The sequence below is a fragment of the Simochromis diagramma genome, unplaced genomic scaffold (assembly GCF_900408965.1).
Source record: "Simochromis diagramma unplaced genomic scaffold, fSimDia1.1 OVJJ01000387.1, whole genome shotgun sequence".
NCBI lineage: Eukaryota > Metazoa > Chordata > Actinopteri > Cichliformes > Cichlidae > Simochromis > Simochromis diagramma.
Window position 1 is genome coordinate 9,999,450 of NW_024387152.1, and position 18,753 is coordinate 10,018,202.

Genomic DNA, 18,753 nt, shown 5'->3' on the forward strand with positions numbered 1-18,753 from the left:
TGATGTAACAGACAGACGGAGTACAACTGGTTACTGCATAAGCTTGTCTGTAGATGGTCCTTTAATCTCATGGAAAACCAAAAGACAACCTACTGTTGCATTATCTACCTGTGAAGCGGAGTACATGGCTTTAGCTGCAACCCTACAAGAAGTTTTGTACCTAATGCAACTGTTACAAGGTATTGATGGACAAAAATATGCACTGCCAAAAGTTCATGAAGATAATCAGGGTGCAATTGCGTTGGCCAAGAATCCTGTGACGAGACAGAGATGTAAACATGTTGACATAAAGTACCACTTTGTGAGGTCAACTGTGAGTGCAGGAAAAATAACTCTGGATTATTGTTCAACAGAAGAGATGGTTGCAGATGTAATGACAAAACCTGCAACAAAAGTTAAGTTGTTCAAGTTTGAGAAGTTTATGTTTGGGCATTAACATGGTATACGGACATGTATACAGTACTGAGGAAGAAACCCTTTGTTTGTTGTTTTTTTGTTTACTTAAGAGCATCATAATATGAGAGCAAGTGGGGGTGTTGACATAAGAAGAGAAAATGCTCTCAATTATGGAGACAGGCAAATGGTTCATTTATGTTTGATGTGTGGTTTACATTTGTGTGGCTGTTAATAAAGTCAATGCGCTCTAGGGGGCGTATGCGTTCATCAAAATGGCCGATGGCTGATGTGTGTTTATTCCTCCCTAAATGTCATCGGTGAAGTTTGCCATGCACATCAGATTTTCCTGCGCATTTTCATACCTCTGCCAACACTTTCCCGTAAGCACGCTGCATTACTGCGTTACTAAAATCGTGATTTTTTTTTTTTACCAGAATGTGTCATGACAATGACGTAAGCAAGTGCAACATTCGTGGCAACAGCTGTGTGCAGATCAACAATGGATAATATATCGAGTGCGGGAGAGAGTATGAGCATGCAGCGTTTAAAGCATGTAAGTACTGACCTTACTTTGAGTTTCATTCCGTGATAAAAACATTAGCGTCCATTGTGTGTGGGAAGAAAACTTCTCTTTACAGCGAAAAAAAACCCCCTAAACTTCCAAGGTGGAGCAATGTGGCGAAAAGTTATGGGCAAAAACCATCTTCCAATAAGACAAGACCTGCTTATGATAGTCTGACAGTTTCACAGGCAACTTCAATATATCAAAATCACATTTCAGGAGAAAATCCAACCCTCCCACCTTTTTGAAAATATTTTTAGGGATATGGAACCATATGGAGTCAGGTTTCAAGAGGAAGGCTTTTATTCAGTTTATTTTAAATACTCCAACCATTGATTGAAAATCCATTGTCTTTATACCACCTTTGGTGTAATCTTTGACGAGTTGTGATTTTTTTAATGTAATGTGTTTTATTGCGCCAAATGAATTGATAGATTATGGAGTTAATCTTTTTAATACTTTTTGGGGTAATGTATAATGAGTAAGCTGGATAAACCATCTTTGAGACGCCCTCTGATTTGGATAATTGATTGCGTCCAAAAATTGCAAAGTGCAAAGAATAAATAATTTTGGAGAAATTGGGCAACCCTGTCGAATTCCACGGAATACGTCTATCCTAGGTGTTGTGCCTGGATTGAGCGAAACATAACTATAAATCTGCTTGTAGAACAGTTTGATCACTTTGCAAAATTTGTTTCCAAATCCAAAAAGTTCTAAAGATCTATATAAAAAATTATGGTCTATTGAATCAAATGCTTTAAAAAAGTCAACAAATAATATTAAACTTTCTGAATTAATAAAGGATCGGTAGTCAATCACATCTAATATTAATCTTATGTTATTATGAATCTGCCTTCCTTTAATAAACGCTGATTGGCACTCATCGATTATGTTGGTTAAGACGCTCTTAATCCTATTTGCATATGCTAAGGCTAATAATTTGTAATCGTTACATAAAAGTGTTATGGGTCTCCAATTGTCTAGCACTTGTAAATTTTTGCTTGGTTTGGGCAATAAGGTTATTAATCCTGTTTTCATTGTTGGGGATAGTTCTTCATTTTTTAAACAATCCAAAAAGCCATTAAATAACAAATCTTTAATGTCTTGCCAAAAGGTTTTATAAAATTCAATCGTTAGACCGTCAATTCCAGGCGATTTTCCATTTTTCATTTGTTTTAGAGCCGTTTCTAATTCTGATATATTCAAATCTTCTTCTAACCATATTTTATCTTCCTCTTCCAATTTTTTTACCTGGTCTTTAATCATATCAAAAAAGATGTCTGCATTCTCTTTTTCGGTTCTTGGTTTATACAGATTACTATAGAATATGTTAATTTCCTCACTAATTTGGTTTGGTTCCTCTATCATAGTGCCATCCTTACTCAATTTAGTTATTTTTTTCTTTGTTTGTCTACGCTTCTCTAGACCATAGAAATAAGATGAATTTTTTTCCCCATGCTCAATCCACTTGGCTTTAGACCTTACATATGCTCCTTTAGCCTTAATCAAGTACACCTCATCTAGTTGATTTTTTAAAGATTGTAAGCATTCTGGCTCTTCTGCAATCATACAAGGTTTACCACATAATAAATGTATTTGTTCAATTAGATTTTTCTGTTTACGTATGCGTAGGGCAGACACTTTCTTTCCCGTTTCTATAGCTAGTTTTTTAACACTATATTTAAACCATTCCCATTTACTGACATTAGTCATCCTCATATTGTTAATTTCTAATTTAAGTTTTTTAACTTGTGTACAGAAGTGCTTGTTTTGCAATAAACTATTGTTACATTTCCATATGTTTTCAGATCTTTGTTGTTTACGTAGAGATAATGACAGACTTATCAGACAATGATCAGTAAGTGGGGTTGATTAGGTTTCACATTTAGTAACATATGATGATACTGTTTGGGAGACAAGCCAATAATCTAATCTTGAACATACGTTCTTATTTGTTGGACTAAACCAAGTGTATTTCTTCGTATTTGGGTTTGTCATCCTCCAATAATCCATCATATTAGTTGTTGTACAAAAGTCACAAATAATGCTATCGTGTTCTGGTTGTTTCCCTCTCTGTGTTGCCTGTCAAGCCATGAGTTAGGTGCCAGGTTAAAATTGCCTCCAGTTATTACCTGGGTAGAACTAGCCGTCCTCATTACTCCAGTTTGCAATTAATTTACTTAAGTTTGACATCATGTTTCTGTTTAGAGACCTGTTATTGTATCCATTCACGTTGATAAGAATAATTTTCTGTTCACAGACTTCTACCAACACCATGATCCAATGTCCCATTCCATCGCTTTTATGATCAATAACCTTCCCTGCAAATTTGTTAATTAAAATCATCACTCCTGCTGAGTGAGTAGTACCATGCGAATAAAGAATACTTTCTGATGTTTCCAAAATGTTTCCTCTTCCTTACTAGAATGTGTTTCTTGTAAAAAAAAAAAGAATGTTTGCCTTAATTTCTTTGCAGAATAGAAACATGGCCTTACATTTGACATTGTTTTTTAAGCCTCGAACATTTAAAGAACTTAATAGAACAGCCATATATAAGATGAAGGGGAAAAAACAAGAAAACAAAATACAAAACAAGAACAGTATCGGCTTCTTTGGCACTTACTAGAAGAAAAGAATGCTTGAAGCAGGAATAAGCCTAGTGTCCTACATAGGTAATCATAACAGTACATAGACCGTATCACAGTACTACCCCCTTTATATAAGTAGCAATTCTAGCTCTCTATAGCTCACATCTAACTAAGACATTGCTTTATGACCCTCTCATATTTTTTATTTATTTTTTATTTCTTTTTAATATATATATATATATATATAAATGGTAAATGGCCTGTATTTATATAGCGCTTTACTAGTCCCTAAGGACCCCAAAGCGCTTTACATATCCAGTCATCCACCCATTCACACACACATTCACACACTGGTGATGGCAAGCTACGTTGTAGCCACAGCCACTCTGGGGCGCACTGACAGAGGTGAGGCTGCTGGACACTGGCGCCACCGGGCCCTCTGACCACCACCAGTAGGTGGCAACGGGTGAAGTGTCTTGCCCAAGGGCACAACAACGAGACTGTCCAAGCCGGGGCTCGAAACGGCAACCTTCCGATTACAAGGCGAACTCCCAACTCTTGAGCCACGATCGTATATATATATATATATATATACACATATGCATACACATATATATACATACATACATTTTTTTAGTTAACTTGCAGTGACTTTTTCAAGTGCATCTCACGGATCAATTCTTTTACTGTCTATTATTGCATAACCCTCCTTCAGGAATGCTCTTCTGCCGTTGTTTCGAGCTTCCTGCACCTTGGGCCACAGCTTGATCCGAGCTTCACGGTCTTCTTTGGAGAAGTCCTCTTTAAATTTTATGTTCAGTTCTTTGCAGACCCTGGCCTCTTTGGATTTCTTCCATACTTCATCCCTAGCTGTCCTCATGCTGAACTGTATGATGATTGGTCTTGGCACCTTGTTGCTCACAGCATTGTCTTTCTTCCCCAGTCGGTGTACTGTATCAACCATAAGCTGCAGTTTTTCCACTGACAAAGGAACCACTCTTGTTAGAATGCCGATCACTGTTTCATGTGTATTCTCGTTTTCTTTCTCTGTCAGACCCAGTATTCTGAGGTCCCATCTTCTGCAGTACCGTGCACTCTCCAGACAGCTCTCCTTTAATTCTTTGTTTTCCTTTACCAGCGACTCCACCTTTTTCTTTAGCTTGTCAATTTCCTCTCTCTTTTTTGGGTTGCCTGTGTGTTTACTTCAATGCGTTGTTCAAAGGCTTCCAACTTCTTTTCAAGCGAATCAAACCTTTCCTCGCATCTTTTTGTGAAGCCAAGTAAAACTTCATATACAGGGAGTGCAGAATTATTAGGCAAGTTGTATTTTTGAGGAATAATTTTATTATTGAACAACAACCATGTTCTCAATGAACCCAAAAAACTCATTAATATCAAAGCTGAATGTTTTTGGAAGTAGTTTTTAGTTTGTTTTTAGTTTTAGCTATTTTAGGGGGATATCTGTGTGTGCAGGTGACTATTACTGTGCATAATTATTAGGCAACTTAACAAAAACAAATATATACCCATTTCAATTATTTATTTTTTACCAGTGAAACCAATATAACATATCCACATTCACAAATATACATTTCTGACATTCAAAAACAAAACAAAAACAAATCAGCGACCAATATAGCCACCTTTCTTTGCAAGGACACTCAAAAGCCTGCCATCCATGGATTCTGTCAGTGTTTTGATCTGTTCACCATCAACATTGCGTGCAGCAGCAACCACAGCCTCCCAGACACTGTTCAGAGAGGTGTACTGTTTTCCCTCCTTGTAAATCTCACATTTAATGATGGACCACAGGTTCTCAATGGGGTTCAGATCAGGTGAACAAGGTGGCCATGTCATTAGTTTTTCTTCTTTTATACCCTTTCTTGCCAGCCACGCTGTGGAGTACTTGGACGCGTGTGATGGAGCATTGTCCTGCATGAAAATCATGTTTTTCTTGAAGGATGCAGACTTCTTCCTGTACCACTGCTTGAAGAAGGTGTCTTCCAGAAACTGGCAGTAGGACTGGGAGTTGAGCTTGACTCCATCCTCAACCCGAAAAGGCCCCATGTCATCAGTCCATGAAACCTTAGAAAAACCAGTCTTGAGATATTTCTTGGCCCAGTCTTGACGTTTCAGCTTGTGTGTCTTGTTCAGTGGTGGTCGTCTTTCAGCCTTTCTTACCTTGGCCATGTCTCTGAGTATTGCACACCTTGTGCTTTTGGGCACTCCAGTGATGTTGCAGCTCTGAAATATGGCCAAACTGGTGGCAAGTGGCATCTTGACAGCTGCACGCTTGACTTTTCTCAGTTCATGGGCAGTTATTTTGCGCCTTGGTTTTTCCACACGCTTCTTGCGACCCTGTTGACTATTTTGAATGAAACGCTTGATTGTTCGATGATCACGCTTCAGAAGCTTTGCAATTTTGAGACTGCTGCATCCCTCTGCTATTTTTGACTTTTCTGAGCCTGTCAAGTCCTTCTTTTGACCCATTTTGCCAAAGGAAAGGACGTTGCCTAATAATTATGCACACCTGATATAGGGTGTTGATGTCATTAGACCACACCCCTTCTCATTACAGAGATGCACATCACCTAATATGCTTAATTGGTAGGAGGCTTTCAAGCCTATACAGCTTGGAGTAAGACAACATGCATGAAGAGGATGATGTGGACAAAATACTCATTTGCCTAATAATTCTGCACTCCCTGTATATTCTCGATGCTCACCTGCTTCCCGGTAGTTTTGCTTTTCATTTTTTTGGGATTGGGACTTGGTAACGGAGTGTGGTCACCCATGGGTCTTGCGATTTCTTGTTGAAGTTCCATCTCTTCTATATCTTCCTCCTCACATGCTTCTTGCATAGCAGCAAGGTTGTAATCGTGATCGGAAAGGCTACCTGCTAGCTTGGGGTTAGCCATTTTTATCGCTCTAAGTTTATCTTTGTGTCCGTCTGAGGGTCTTTCAAAGTAACTTCCGGGGGGTTTCGATTGCGTTCTACTTCCTTTTGGAGTAACTGTTTGTCAGTAAAGTATTTTTCAGGACATCAAAATCACGTTTCCTAATCAGACCCGCAGATTGTACAACCGCTTATTCCGCCATCTTGGCCCCCCCGACAAATGCGTCCTTCATTTCCCCGAATTTGAAGGATGGGTCGGGTGTGTCCTTCGTGGCTCACCATATCCCAGAATTCATAGCGCGGCCCAGCCAAATTTCAGCTGCCAACAATGGCGGCCGCTACTGAGTTTTAAAATTAGTCTTATTAATCTTTCTGGGTCACAAAATAAACTTTTAACATATCTTCAGGCGAGAAAGTAGCTGTGTAAATTTCAAATATCTGCTTGGTTTATCAAGACATCACATATTCGGATAGACCCGATTTGTACGGTCCGACTTTGCACATGCGCAGTAAGGATCGGGGAGTCCTGATCCGTAACTATCTTTTTATTTTTCGTTTTTGTCTACATTACATTGAAATTTTTCATTATTGGAAACATTTTAAGAGATTTGTCTGTGAAGGTTCTCAGTCATCCAGGTCATCGTAGTCAAAGGAGCTTGCCAAGAACTGTAGAACTGAAGAAGCTTCTCGGATGAGAGGTGAAACGTCTTCAAGTAACTTAAAGAAGTCCAGACACTTTTCTTGGCAAGCTCCTTTGACTATTTTAAGAGATTCTTATTATTCTTAACATCTTAACAGATACTCTGACCCGTAACTATCGTAAAACGCTTCGACCGGAAGTAGACACCTTTGCGCATGCGGGGTACCGATCGGGTTTCCGGTACGGATCGGGTAGTGACACGACATCCTGCTTTGTCTTCTTCTATCTATTTATGGCAGATGGCAAACAACTTCAGGTGCCTTACCGCCACCATCTGGACTGGAGTGTGGATCGGAACCGCTTTTGCAGCTTTAAACACTTACCGTATACAAGTAAGAAGTTGTGTGAAATAATATTTCATGTTATTAAACATACAAACGGTATCTTTTCCATGTGATCATAATTCATTCATCATGATCATCATCATATATGGAAAAAAATAAGTTCCTGAAGTCTCTAAACCAGAAAAGAAAGACACAGATTCTGAGTTTGTCTCATTCAGAGAAGGCCTTCCTTTCTATGATGAACCATCACTTTAGTGTGATCTTTATTAGTTTCAGACCAAAATACATTTCAAAAGATATTTTAGGGTGAAGAAAATACATTTACAACCTTACAGTAGAATGTATATCAAAGTATCATTTATTTAAAATATATTTAGTGAAATAATAATAATAATGATAATAATAATAATAATAATAATAATAAAAGTAATAATGTTTTATGTACATCTGAGTCAAAGGTCTAGCAAGAATGAGGTTGTTTATTCATTTGCTTACAGTATTTCACATTACAAAATATCTCACTATAATGTAGCATTAACTTTACTTTGAAATTATCTGTCAGTGATACAGTAAACAAGATACAACAACTGTTTATGTACACTTGGGGTCTTTCATGTCTCTTTAACAAAAACAAAATCCTCATTCAGAAATCTGTCTTCCATTCGATGGTATGTGTGTGTATGTGTGTGTATGTGTGTGTGTGTGTGTGTGTGTACACTTTAGTTTTTGACAATATATACAATATAGTACTTAAAGGAACACACTCCACTTTTTTTGGAAATAGGCTCATTCTCCATCTCCCTCAGAGTTAAAAGTGCAGCGTCTTCTTTGTAGATCCGTAGGTTAACAGGACTTTGGAGCGGGATCTTAAGGGATGGGGCGTGGCCAGGATTTCTGCTCGACGCGCCATATTAGCAGGCCAAACAAATGCTTGCCGTGTGGTCCGTTGTACACACACAGACACGCATACACATTTCCACACACATACCATCATATAGAAGAGAGATTTCTGAATAGGGATTTTTTTTGTTAAAGAAACATGAAAGACCTCAACTTAAGGTTAAGTGTATAAACTTGAACTTGAAACATCTTTATGATGCAACCGAAAGAATCATGAATCTGAAAAGCGACATGATTTTTCTGGATTTTATTTTTGTCGACTTATGAAGTTATATATATTGTTTTGTATATTTTTGAAATTTCTTAAGGAGAAGATTGCTGTTTGGCTGATTGGTCCTAACCAATTACTGTATAAAAAGATGAACGATGCGACAGCACTTCCTCCCATTGTGCGAAAATGAAGCCAAAATATCCCGCTTGTGGGCGCTGCCATGTTCTACTTTTGGAGCCAGAGTCTGCTCAGTAGTAACTCGTGGTGGAGTGTCTCTGGACATGACTGCGAACACGCCCCCTTACGCTTTTTACATAGCCCGGCTGCTCCGTCTCTAATTCTGCAGGGTATGATGACTGTTATTTAAAGCTACTAATTAAAGTGTTTATTTAGATTAAAACTTATCATACAAAACATGCACTCAAAAAAGGTGCATCTAAACAAACCTGTTTGAATCAACAGGCCTCTGTACCCTATGTTGCAAACAGTCTTTTTAAACTATATAAAAAACATGAATTTATCTTGCTGGAGAGCACATAATACACACGACAGATTACACATCCAAGCTTTAATCATCGTGTCATGCCTGTGGGAGTTACCTGGAAAAAATGCAAAGACTGACTTAACATTAGAGGAAGGCATGTTGTCCAACATCGGTCTAAGGTGTGAGTGAACCAGTTTTTTGGTTGTCACTCTGCAGTTTAATAATTTTTACACAAACTAATGGGAACATATCTGATAAAAAATATAATACTGTAAATAATCCTTAGTTTTTAATTTTTGTTATAGGAGGGAACATATGTGGTATTTTAGCATCAGACACTGTCACGGCTGCGCAGCAGTCGTGTGGTGAATTGAGAAAAGGATCCAAAATGCAGGCACTGGCTGGGGTGCGAGTGAATGTTTATTTGCAGAGGTGATAAGGTGACAAAAACAGGAGGAGCAGAGCGGGGAGCAAACAAACCTAAACTGGGGAAAACTAAAGAACTCAACTTAAACCAAACACGCACGGGAGGAGGAACAAAATGCACAAAGAAAGCTGGCGGAGAGACGCAGCCTGAACACCGGGTTACACAGAATTATGCAGACGGACATGGAGTTAAACAGACGACGCAACAGAGAGCACAGGAAAACACAGGGCTTAAATACACGAGGAGTAATCAGGGAATGGGCCACAGGAGGGAGACACAACTGGGAGAAATTAGGCTAACGAGACAGGGGAGTGGTAAAACTGAACACACTGACATGAGACATGAACTTTCAGAATAAAACAGGAAACTAACAGACAGAGAACCAGACAGGACACTGAACTTGACAGGCGGACTCATAAGTAGACACAATAACACCATGGACAGACAGAGGGAACACAGAAGTGGGAGCAGGCAGGCAAAGAACAGAAACCTAACAAATGGCAAAATCACAACAGAATACATACTCGGAATGAACAAAAGCATAAGGAAACACAGACTCAGGACCATGACAGACACTTAGTTTTCTGTTTTCTGATGAAGTTGTTCATTTGTGCAGATGATGTCTTTTATTTAACGAAAACACAAATCAGACACCAGCTCACAACCTTAAACATGATTATTGTGCTAGCAATTGGGTGTGATCCAGTGATGGATTCATGATTAGCTAACAATGAGGAATGGCAGGGATATTTTTCTTTAGCAAAAGAAACAATAAAACAATGAAAAGACCTCAGGAGACATAAAACTGTTTTACTGGCAAAATATCAAAACTAAAGCCAATAACTTTGCTGATTTTCTCTATCTGTGCAATATTGATTAACGTTACTGCTCTTTAAGGTAAATATCAAAACTATTACACTGTTTAATCCACACCAATGCATCATATTCTGTAAAATCATATTTTTGTATATGTTGTCCTGTGAGGACATCTGATCTCTGAAAAAACAACTGTTAACAAAGCTGGAAAAACAAACCCACATCTTGATCCTTAAAAAAACATATTAATATGTATCTTAATAACAAAAACAATCACAGCTCAAATAAAAGGCTTCAGCCTACTAATATTAGTTCATAAAATACATTCTCTGCTGCCAAAAGTGATGAGTTAAGGTGCCCATGGAGGCAAGGGTGCCACCAGGCATTTGGCCCCGGGGCAGACCCAAGACAGGCTGGAGAGATTATATCTCTCGGCTGGCCTGGGAACGCCTTGGTGTTCATATTCATATTAATATTCTTATTCTTCTATGACAAAAAGTACAAGTGTTCATTTAAGGAAATAAACAGAGCAGTAAGAGATATTTTTCAATTTTTTTATTTTATTTTTGATTTGCCACCAATTACATGTTTTTATTTGTAATTTTTGTAGTGCTCCATACTATGTGAACCCCTCACCTGATGTTTTATGTTTATTAGTTTAGTTTAGATTCTAAACTATCAACCCCAACAATCGAATGATCTCCTTTAATAGCAAGCGCTGGGCAACGGTGGAAAGGAAAAACTCCCTTATAATAAGGGAGAAACCTTTGACAGAACCAGGCTAAGAAAGGGGCAGCCATCTGTCATGACTGGTTGGGGGGTGAGAGGCAGAGGAAGAGAAAAAAGAGAGCACACGTTAGCTATATGTTGCTCACATTGCCTAAAATGAACAACGTATGGTTTTCTGGACTGTGAAAGAAATGTCTCAAGTCAGTTTTCAGTGACGTGACTGAAGACTTTTCTGGATGGCCGTGCGGATGCTTGTCAGAAACAGTTCATTTCCTTTCTTGGAGAAACGAACTCCGTTGCGTAAAAAAATGGAGTTGTCAAAAAACCTGATGTGCGGATGCTCAATAATCACTCCATCGAAGCGGTCGACAGCCTTTCTGATGCTGGCATTCACAGTCTTCCTGTCCTTATTGATTTCGCCTGGATTTCCATATATCCACACTTGACGCTCATTGATGGATGAATATGCAATTGTCATTGAGGGGAACTCTGTGTGCAATTGCATCAATTCCTTCTCAATGACAGAAGAAAGTTCATAAGCAGAAAAGAGTCCCAAATCATTGCCCCCAGCATGGATTACCAGTATGTCAGGTGGGCTCTGTGTGGATAGCTCCTTATAAAAACAAGGAAGGACTCCCCCCCAGCGCATTCCTCGTTTGCCAAACCACTGGACTTTGGTATTAAGTCCGAAATTTTCTCCGAAAATCTCTTTTGCTTCACCCTTGGCTCGTCTAATGTAACTGGACCCAATGATCCACACGTTTGTTTCTCTCTGGTCTTCTGGACTCTCTTTCTTTTTCGGTGTGTTTTCACAGGTGTTGGTATCGCTCAAGGCCGTATCGTTTGTTTTCTGACCTGGGAGTCGGATAGTCCTGGACCAGGGACTTTTTTGGATGCTCTGTGTCACTACTGCTTGTTCTGGCCTCTTGTTGTCTTTTGGTGTGTTTTCAGAGGTTTTGGTATCACCCAAGGTCATATCGTTCATTTTTTTAACTAGGTATTGGATATTCTTTGGCGGAAAACTTTTTCGGATGCTCTGTGTCACTGCTGCTTGTTCTGGCCTCTTGTTGTCTTTCAGTGTGTTTTCAGATGTTTTGGTATCACTCAAGGTCATATTGTTCATTTTCTCAACTAGGAGTTGGATAGTCCTTGGCGAACAACTTTTTTGGCTGCTCTGTGTCACTGCTGCTTGTTCTGGCCTCTTGTTGTATTTTGGAGTGTTTTCAGAGGTTTTGGTATCACTCGAGGTCGTAATGTCCATTTTCTCAACTACGTGTTGGATAGTCCTTGACGAAGAACTTTTCTGGATGCTCTGTGTCACTGCTGCTTGTTCTGGCCTCTTGTTGTATTTTGGAGTCTTTTCAGAGGTTTTGGTATCACTCGAGGTCGTGACATCCATTTTCTCAACTAGTTGTTGGAAAGTCCTTGGCGCATAACTTTTCTGGATGCTCTGTGTCACTGCTGCTTGTTCTGGCCTCTTGTTGTATTTTGGAGTCTTTTCAGAGGTTTTGGTATAACTCGAGGTCGTAACATCCATTTTCTCAACTACGTGTTGGATAGCTCTTGACGAAGAACTTTTCTGGATGCTCTGTGTCACTGCTGCTTGTTCTGGCCTCTTGTTGTCTTTTGGAGTCTTTTCAGAGGTTTTGGTATAACTCGAGGTCGTAACATCCATTTTCTCAACTACGTGTTGGATAGTCTTGACGAAGAACTTTTCTGGATCCTGTGTCACTGCTGCTTGTTCTGGCCTCTTGTTGCTTTTGGTGTTTTCAGAGGTTTTGATAACTCAAGTTCATATTGTTCTTTTTCTGAACTTGGAGTTGGATAGTCCTTGAAGAAGAACCTTTTTGGATGCTCGGAGTCACTGCTGTTTCTTTTTTCTCAGTGTCTATTCTCATCCTCTTTCTCTCTGGAGAGTAGCTCTCAGAGTTGTTTTTGCCCCTTTTGAAATCTGACTGTATCGTCTTTTCAACACAGTTTTTTCTTCACAGATTCGTCTCTTTTTCCTTGGTGGAGAGCAGCTGTCGGGACTTCTGCAATTCTGTGCAGCATAATCCGGGCCTCGCTTCCTCTTGAGTGGAAGCTGGAAATGTGTTTCTTCAGAATTTGGCTCTGGATTTTGGTGGTCCATTGTAGTAAAGCCAGCGTAAGCTTGTTGACTTTTGCCGTGTTTACTCTGAGACATGTTAGAGTGTTGATGAAGTGACTGTGTTAAAGATTCAACTGTTTTAAAATGTTTCTCAGGTTTACCTTTGAATGCTGCAATCTTGAGTGTTGCAAATAAACTGACTGAAAGTTTGGGATTCTTACCCCTACTTATGGATTCACTACTATGACATCATAATGATGTCATAACAAAATGTAACAGTAACATTCTTTTTTTTTCTTCTTTCTTTTAAATTTGGTGTTATTGTCTATAGGGCTTTGGAACATGATGTCACGGGAGGGGGCGTGGCCTCCGGGCACCATTTTAGCAGGCCAAACAAAGGTACGGTGGCCCTGAGAGGCCAAACGGACTGCAACTTCAGAGAACACTTGCAAAAAGAAAAATGCTGCAAAAAGAAAAACACTTGCAAAAAGAAAAATGCTGCAAAAAGAAAAACACTTGCAAAAAGACAAAAAATGCAAATGCTGCAAAAAGAAAAATGCTGCAAAAAGAAAAACACTTGCAAAAAGAAAAACACTTGCAAAAAGAAAAATGCTGCAAAAAGAAAAACGCTGCAAAAAGAAAAATGCTGCAAAAAGAAAAACAATGCAAAAGAGCACACACAACACAACGGAAATAGGAAAAAGGACAACGGAAATGTTTCTGGGGAGACAATAACCGGACGGACCAGTTGCACGAACCAAAACATGCTAACAAGTGCACTGGGACTGGGAGACACTTCAAAGAAGTGGAGCGGCCAAAGAGTAAACTTTCAAAAGTAAGTTCTGAATAATATGCCACTTATTTATGTGCAAATGTTTAATAATGAGGAACATTAAAACATTACTGTTGGCCACATGCCGGCAAAGTTATGTGACATTAGCGATGTTTGTACTTTCAGCATTTACTTTGTTTTAAAGCCTTTACTTTATACGCTGTTAGATAGTCGACCTTAATCTTACAGAGAATCTGATGATTTTGTGGATAATTAAAGTCAGTCATATGTCCACAAACACAACAGGCTGAAAGTCAGTGATGCTGCTCGGTTTGCAGTCCTGAATATCACGGCACAAGCAGGATTCACTGCACTGTTAATGTTTTGCAAGTGTTTTCTGAAGTTGCAGTCCGTTTGGCCTCTCAGGGCCACCGTAGGTTCCCGATGGTTAGGGACAAATGCAGTGGCATGGCAGGATGCTGTAAACGGACCAAACTTCAGTCAAGAGAACAACTGAGATAATCCATCCACATACAGGTTAGTCATTAATGTGCTGCTGCATTGCCTGGGCTGTAGTTACATGGTAAGGTTTTAAAAACTGAGCTTTAAAATGAATAGTTGTAATAAAAACTGAGAGAGGCCGACAGTGATCGCTTACTTTTTGTAAGGGGCTTGTTGAGATTAAATAGAACAAGTTACAAAGCATTAAAACATGTTAAAAACACAACAGCCTTATTAAACGCAGAGTAGTTTGGGCCCAAAAGTAGTAGTAGACCAGATTGATCACGTCATCACTTAAAGACCGGATAGACACACGGTGGAGTTACTTTGTTGTGTTTGTGTGTGTTTGTCTCTCCTGATATTCCTCATGTACCAGTCTATACTAAATCTGACTGTAATGACTTTTTAAACTATTTTATTAATAAGGTCGCTGCTGTCAGGTCTAATATTTCTCCATCATCCTCTCAGTATCACATTGACACGTTGCTTACCTCTGATACCTGGTCCTCTTTTACTCCTGTTACCTTACAGGACATCAGTGCTCTGCTTGGTCGAATGAAACTGACTTCAAGCCACCTTGATGTACTTCCTCCATCATTTTTCATTAGTGTGTTTGATTCTATTGGCCCCTGTATTCTGGAAATAATTAATACTTCTCTTTATACTGGCTCAGTTCCCAGCTATTTTAAACAAGCTATTGTTGAACCAATATTAAAGAAACCAAATTTGGATCCATCTCTTCCAAGCAGTTACAGGCCAATATCAAAACTTCCATTGGTGTCAAAGATTTTGGAAAAAACAGTTGCAGAACAACTTAACAACTTTTTGGAAAAGAACAATGTTCTGGACATTTTCCAGTCTGGTTTCCGCAAATTGCACTCCACTGAAACCGCTTTGCTTAAAGTGTCTAGTGACATTCTGATGGCAGCAGACTCTGGAGAGTACACTGTTCTGGTTATGTTGGATCTCAGCTCTGCTTTTGATACTGTTGATCACAGCATCATGATAAATAGGCTGAAGGACTTGTTTGGGATTACTGGCGTTGTTTTAAAATGGTTTATGTCATATCTATCTGAGAGATCCTTTACTGTCTGTATAAATCATGTGCTGTCGGAAACATCAGTTCTGTCTTCTGGGGTACCTCAAGGATCTGTTTTAGGTCCTATTCTCTTTTTGCTGTATATACTCCCTCTAGGCCACATTATCAGACGTTACAATAATATTTCTTATCATCTCTATGCTGATGACATTCAGTTGTACTGTTCTTTCAAAGCTTCTGAGTTGTATAAATTGTCTTGTTTAAATAATTGTCTGTCAGAAATCAAACAATGGTTAAATGACAATTTCCTTCAGTTAAATGCAGATAAAACAGAAACTTTGATTATTGCACCTGATCATATGCTCTCAGAAATTAGGCAGCATATCAGTTTTTTAGACCCTTCATTTCAGTCGAGTCTCAGAAACTTAGGTGTTATATTTGACAGTTCAATGTCTCTTGAGAAACACTCTAAACAACTTGTCCGGAACTGTTTTTATCATCTAAGAAACATTTCTAAACTCAGGCTACTGGTGTCAAAGGCAGAACTTGAGATGATTATTCATGCTTTTATCTCTTCTCGTTTGGATTATTGTAACGGTCTTTTTACGTGTCTTAACAAATCAGCTCTGGATCGCCTTCAGTCTGTACAGAATGCAGCGGCAAGACTTTTAACTGGTACAAACAAGAGGTCACACATTACTCCAGTTTTGGCTTCTCTTCATTGGTTGCCTGTAAATTTTAGGGTTCATTTTAAAATTTTAGTTGTAACTTTTAGAGCTCTGCATGGTGAAGCTCCCCAGTATATCTCTGACCTGTTGAAACCTCATGCTTCATCCCGAGCACTTAGGTCTTCAGGTCAGAAGCTACTGGTGGTCCCACGTACTAGATTTAAAACACGTGGGGATCGGGCTTTTCAGGCACTGGCACCTAGGCTGTGGAACTCTCTGCCATTGTCTTTACGCTGTCTAGACTCTACTGACTCCTTTAAAAAGCAGCTGAAGACATTTTTATACAAACGGGCTTTTAACTAATTTAATTAATTTTAACTTGTATGTCTGATCTTACTGTAAAGCACTTTGTGATTTTTATCTGTGAAATGTGCTATATAAATAAATTTTACTTACTTTTTACTTTTAAGTAGTTTTAAACCTTATGATCCACAAAAGGTAACAGTAAAAGATGAACATTTTTAAGCATAATGCTGTTACCAAACTACATTAATGGCCCAAAAACAGACCATAGAAAAAACCGTGGCTATGTGAAAAAAATGATGACAACTAGTCCTAATTCAGGCTAATTGTTTTTTTGTTTTTGTTTTTTTCCGACATCCCTCCACACACACAGGCTGTGCTGGCTCACAGAAAGAGTGGGTCATCAACATTATCAGGCAGCTGGTGTTCATAGCAAACCTCACCAGACAGCTTCAGTCCATATCGGATGTACAGGATGGAGTTAAGGCTCTGCAAGGACATCTGATTTGTAAGTTTGCTTTTTACCACACTCATCTGGGCCAAGAGTAGAGGAAACTGCCTTATCTTCTGCAGCTGGAATTCAAAACAAGTATTTGAACTCGGACACGGCCTGCAGATTAGACTGGGTTTGTTTGGTTTTTCTTTTTCGTGCTTTTCCCACTTTTCTAGCTTGTTGTGCCCTTTTTCTTTCAGGATCTGCAGTTTCCTCCCTGTCCAGTAGTGGCCTCTCTCAGAGAAAGAACAGCTTGGGGATACAGATGATGACGATTGGAGATCAGACACACCGCCCCCACCTCTCCTTATCCATGCTCAGGTCAGAAGTGGAATGCTCTTTTGCTGTTTGTTAGTTACGGATGGAGTAACACTAACTAAGGAAACACACACAACACAGTGATTGTGAATAAGTCACTCCAAGTGTGAAAAGGTGATAGTCAGAGTGAGACTACACATGAATTATTCAGGAAATGCACACTCAGTGAGAGAATAACTATAATTCAGTGTCACTAGGGGATATAACTTGATGATGATGTGTCTTCATTTCTGATTCATTTTGAACAGTGATGAATGTGGAAGTAAATGAGCGCGAGCTGATCAAAACGGGCGAGCTGTTTTTACATATTTCTGCAGCCTGGATGCCGTGGGCTTTGTCAGGAGTAAAAGATGACATCGCCCATTTCGGATCTTATATATAGTTATACCTTGGTGTTTTGTAGCATCACCTGACAAACTTTTACTTTCCTGATGTTTAGACTTTCTGATCCCTCCACAGACTCTGCTTTGTCTTTCTACAAAGAGTTGACGACATTAAATACAGATGTTTTAACAGTGCTTGAATGTTTTATTTTGTTTACTCTAGCCTCCAACTCAAACTTTGGTCGCTCCTATGCCCACGTCACTTCCTCCACCAATCAGAATGAGGGTCCGGGTTCAGGAAGACGTCTTCCTGATCCCAGTTCCACAAAGGTCGGTGAAAAGTTTTAAGTTTGAGCAGTACATAAAAATAAATCCCAATCTGATTGGTATAGTGTTTTTTTTTTTGTTGTTGTTGTTGTTGTTGTTGTTTTTAATTTCTGTTTAATCACCTCTCATTGCTCTGCATCCCAGTGAGGCCAACTCCCGCTCTGTGTCGTGGCTGTGTGAGCAGGCAGCTCAGCGTTACTACCAGAAATGTGGCCTCCTGCCTCGTCTCTCTCTGCAGAAAGAAGGCGCTCTGCTCTCCCCGCAGGACCAGCTACTGGCCGTCCTGCACACACATGAAGATGTGAGGTGACACTGAGGAGAGCCAGAAGTGACCATACTTGGACCACAGACAATTTAAAAGATGCTGAAGACTACCATGATTGGTTGATGAAGTCTGATCACGAGTGTTTAAGACAAATGTTGTCACCGTTGCTATCTTGGATTTAAAAAGAAAAACCCACAGTGACAAGAGGACGGCTATGACTGTGAAACAGCTTGCATGTCAGCCAGTGAGCATACTCCTTTTCTTAGGCAAAGTATGGCCCAAATTCATAAAATAGACTTTCTCATAGACACAGAGGTCTTTTTTAAATCACTGATAGAAGGAATGGAGGTTCTAGGTCCTTCCACAATGACTTCATCTTTCTTACCCAGATGAGGCGTGCAGGTTTTAGACTGTATGATTCTGGTAAGAAGGTGAAGGGCTGATTATGTTAACAAGCTGCCTGAGAAACTACAATCTGAGAAACTGTAAAGATTAGAACCATTTCTATTACCAGACTGGATGATGACTTGCTTTTGGAGCCAGCTTCCAGGAGACACTGAAGGAATCACAGTTTTTGGGATTGAATCCTTGGCTTCACTTTCCCGCACCAGTGCAGGATAACTGATGGGTTTGTGTTGCGGGTTCTGGCTGACGTTTGCTCG

At 39.4% G+C, this 18,753-nt stretch overlaps 1 long non-coding RNA gene across 1 annotated transcript; it reads left to right on the forward strand.

The window, feature by feature from the left end:
- The first annotated feature begins 16,819 nt into the window (after positions 1 to 16,819).
- On the forward strand, positions 16,820 to 18,752 carry LOC120743950. Its single transcript, XR_005698276.1, has 3 exons — positions 16,820 to 17,179; positions 17,723 to 17,829; positions 17,971 to 18,752. It is a non-coding gene; the product is annotated as an uncharacterized LOC120743950 (long non-coding RNA).
- The last annotated feature ends 1 nt before the right edge of the window (position 18,753 follows it).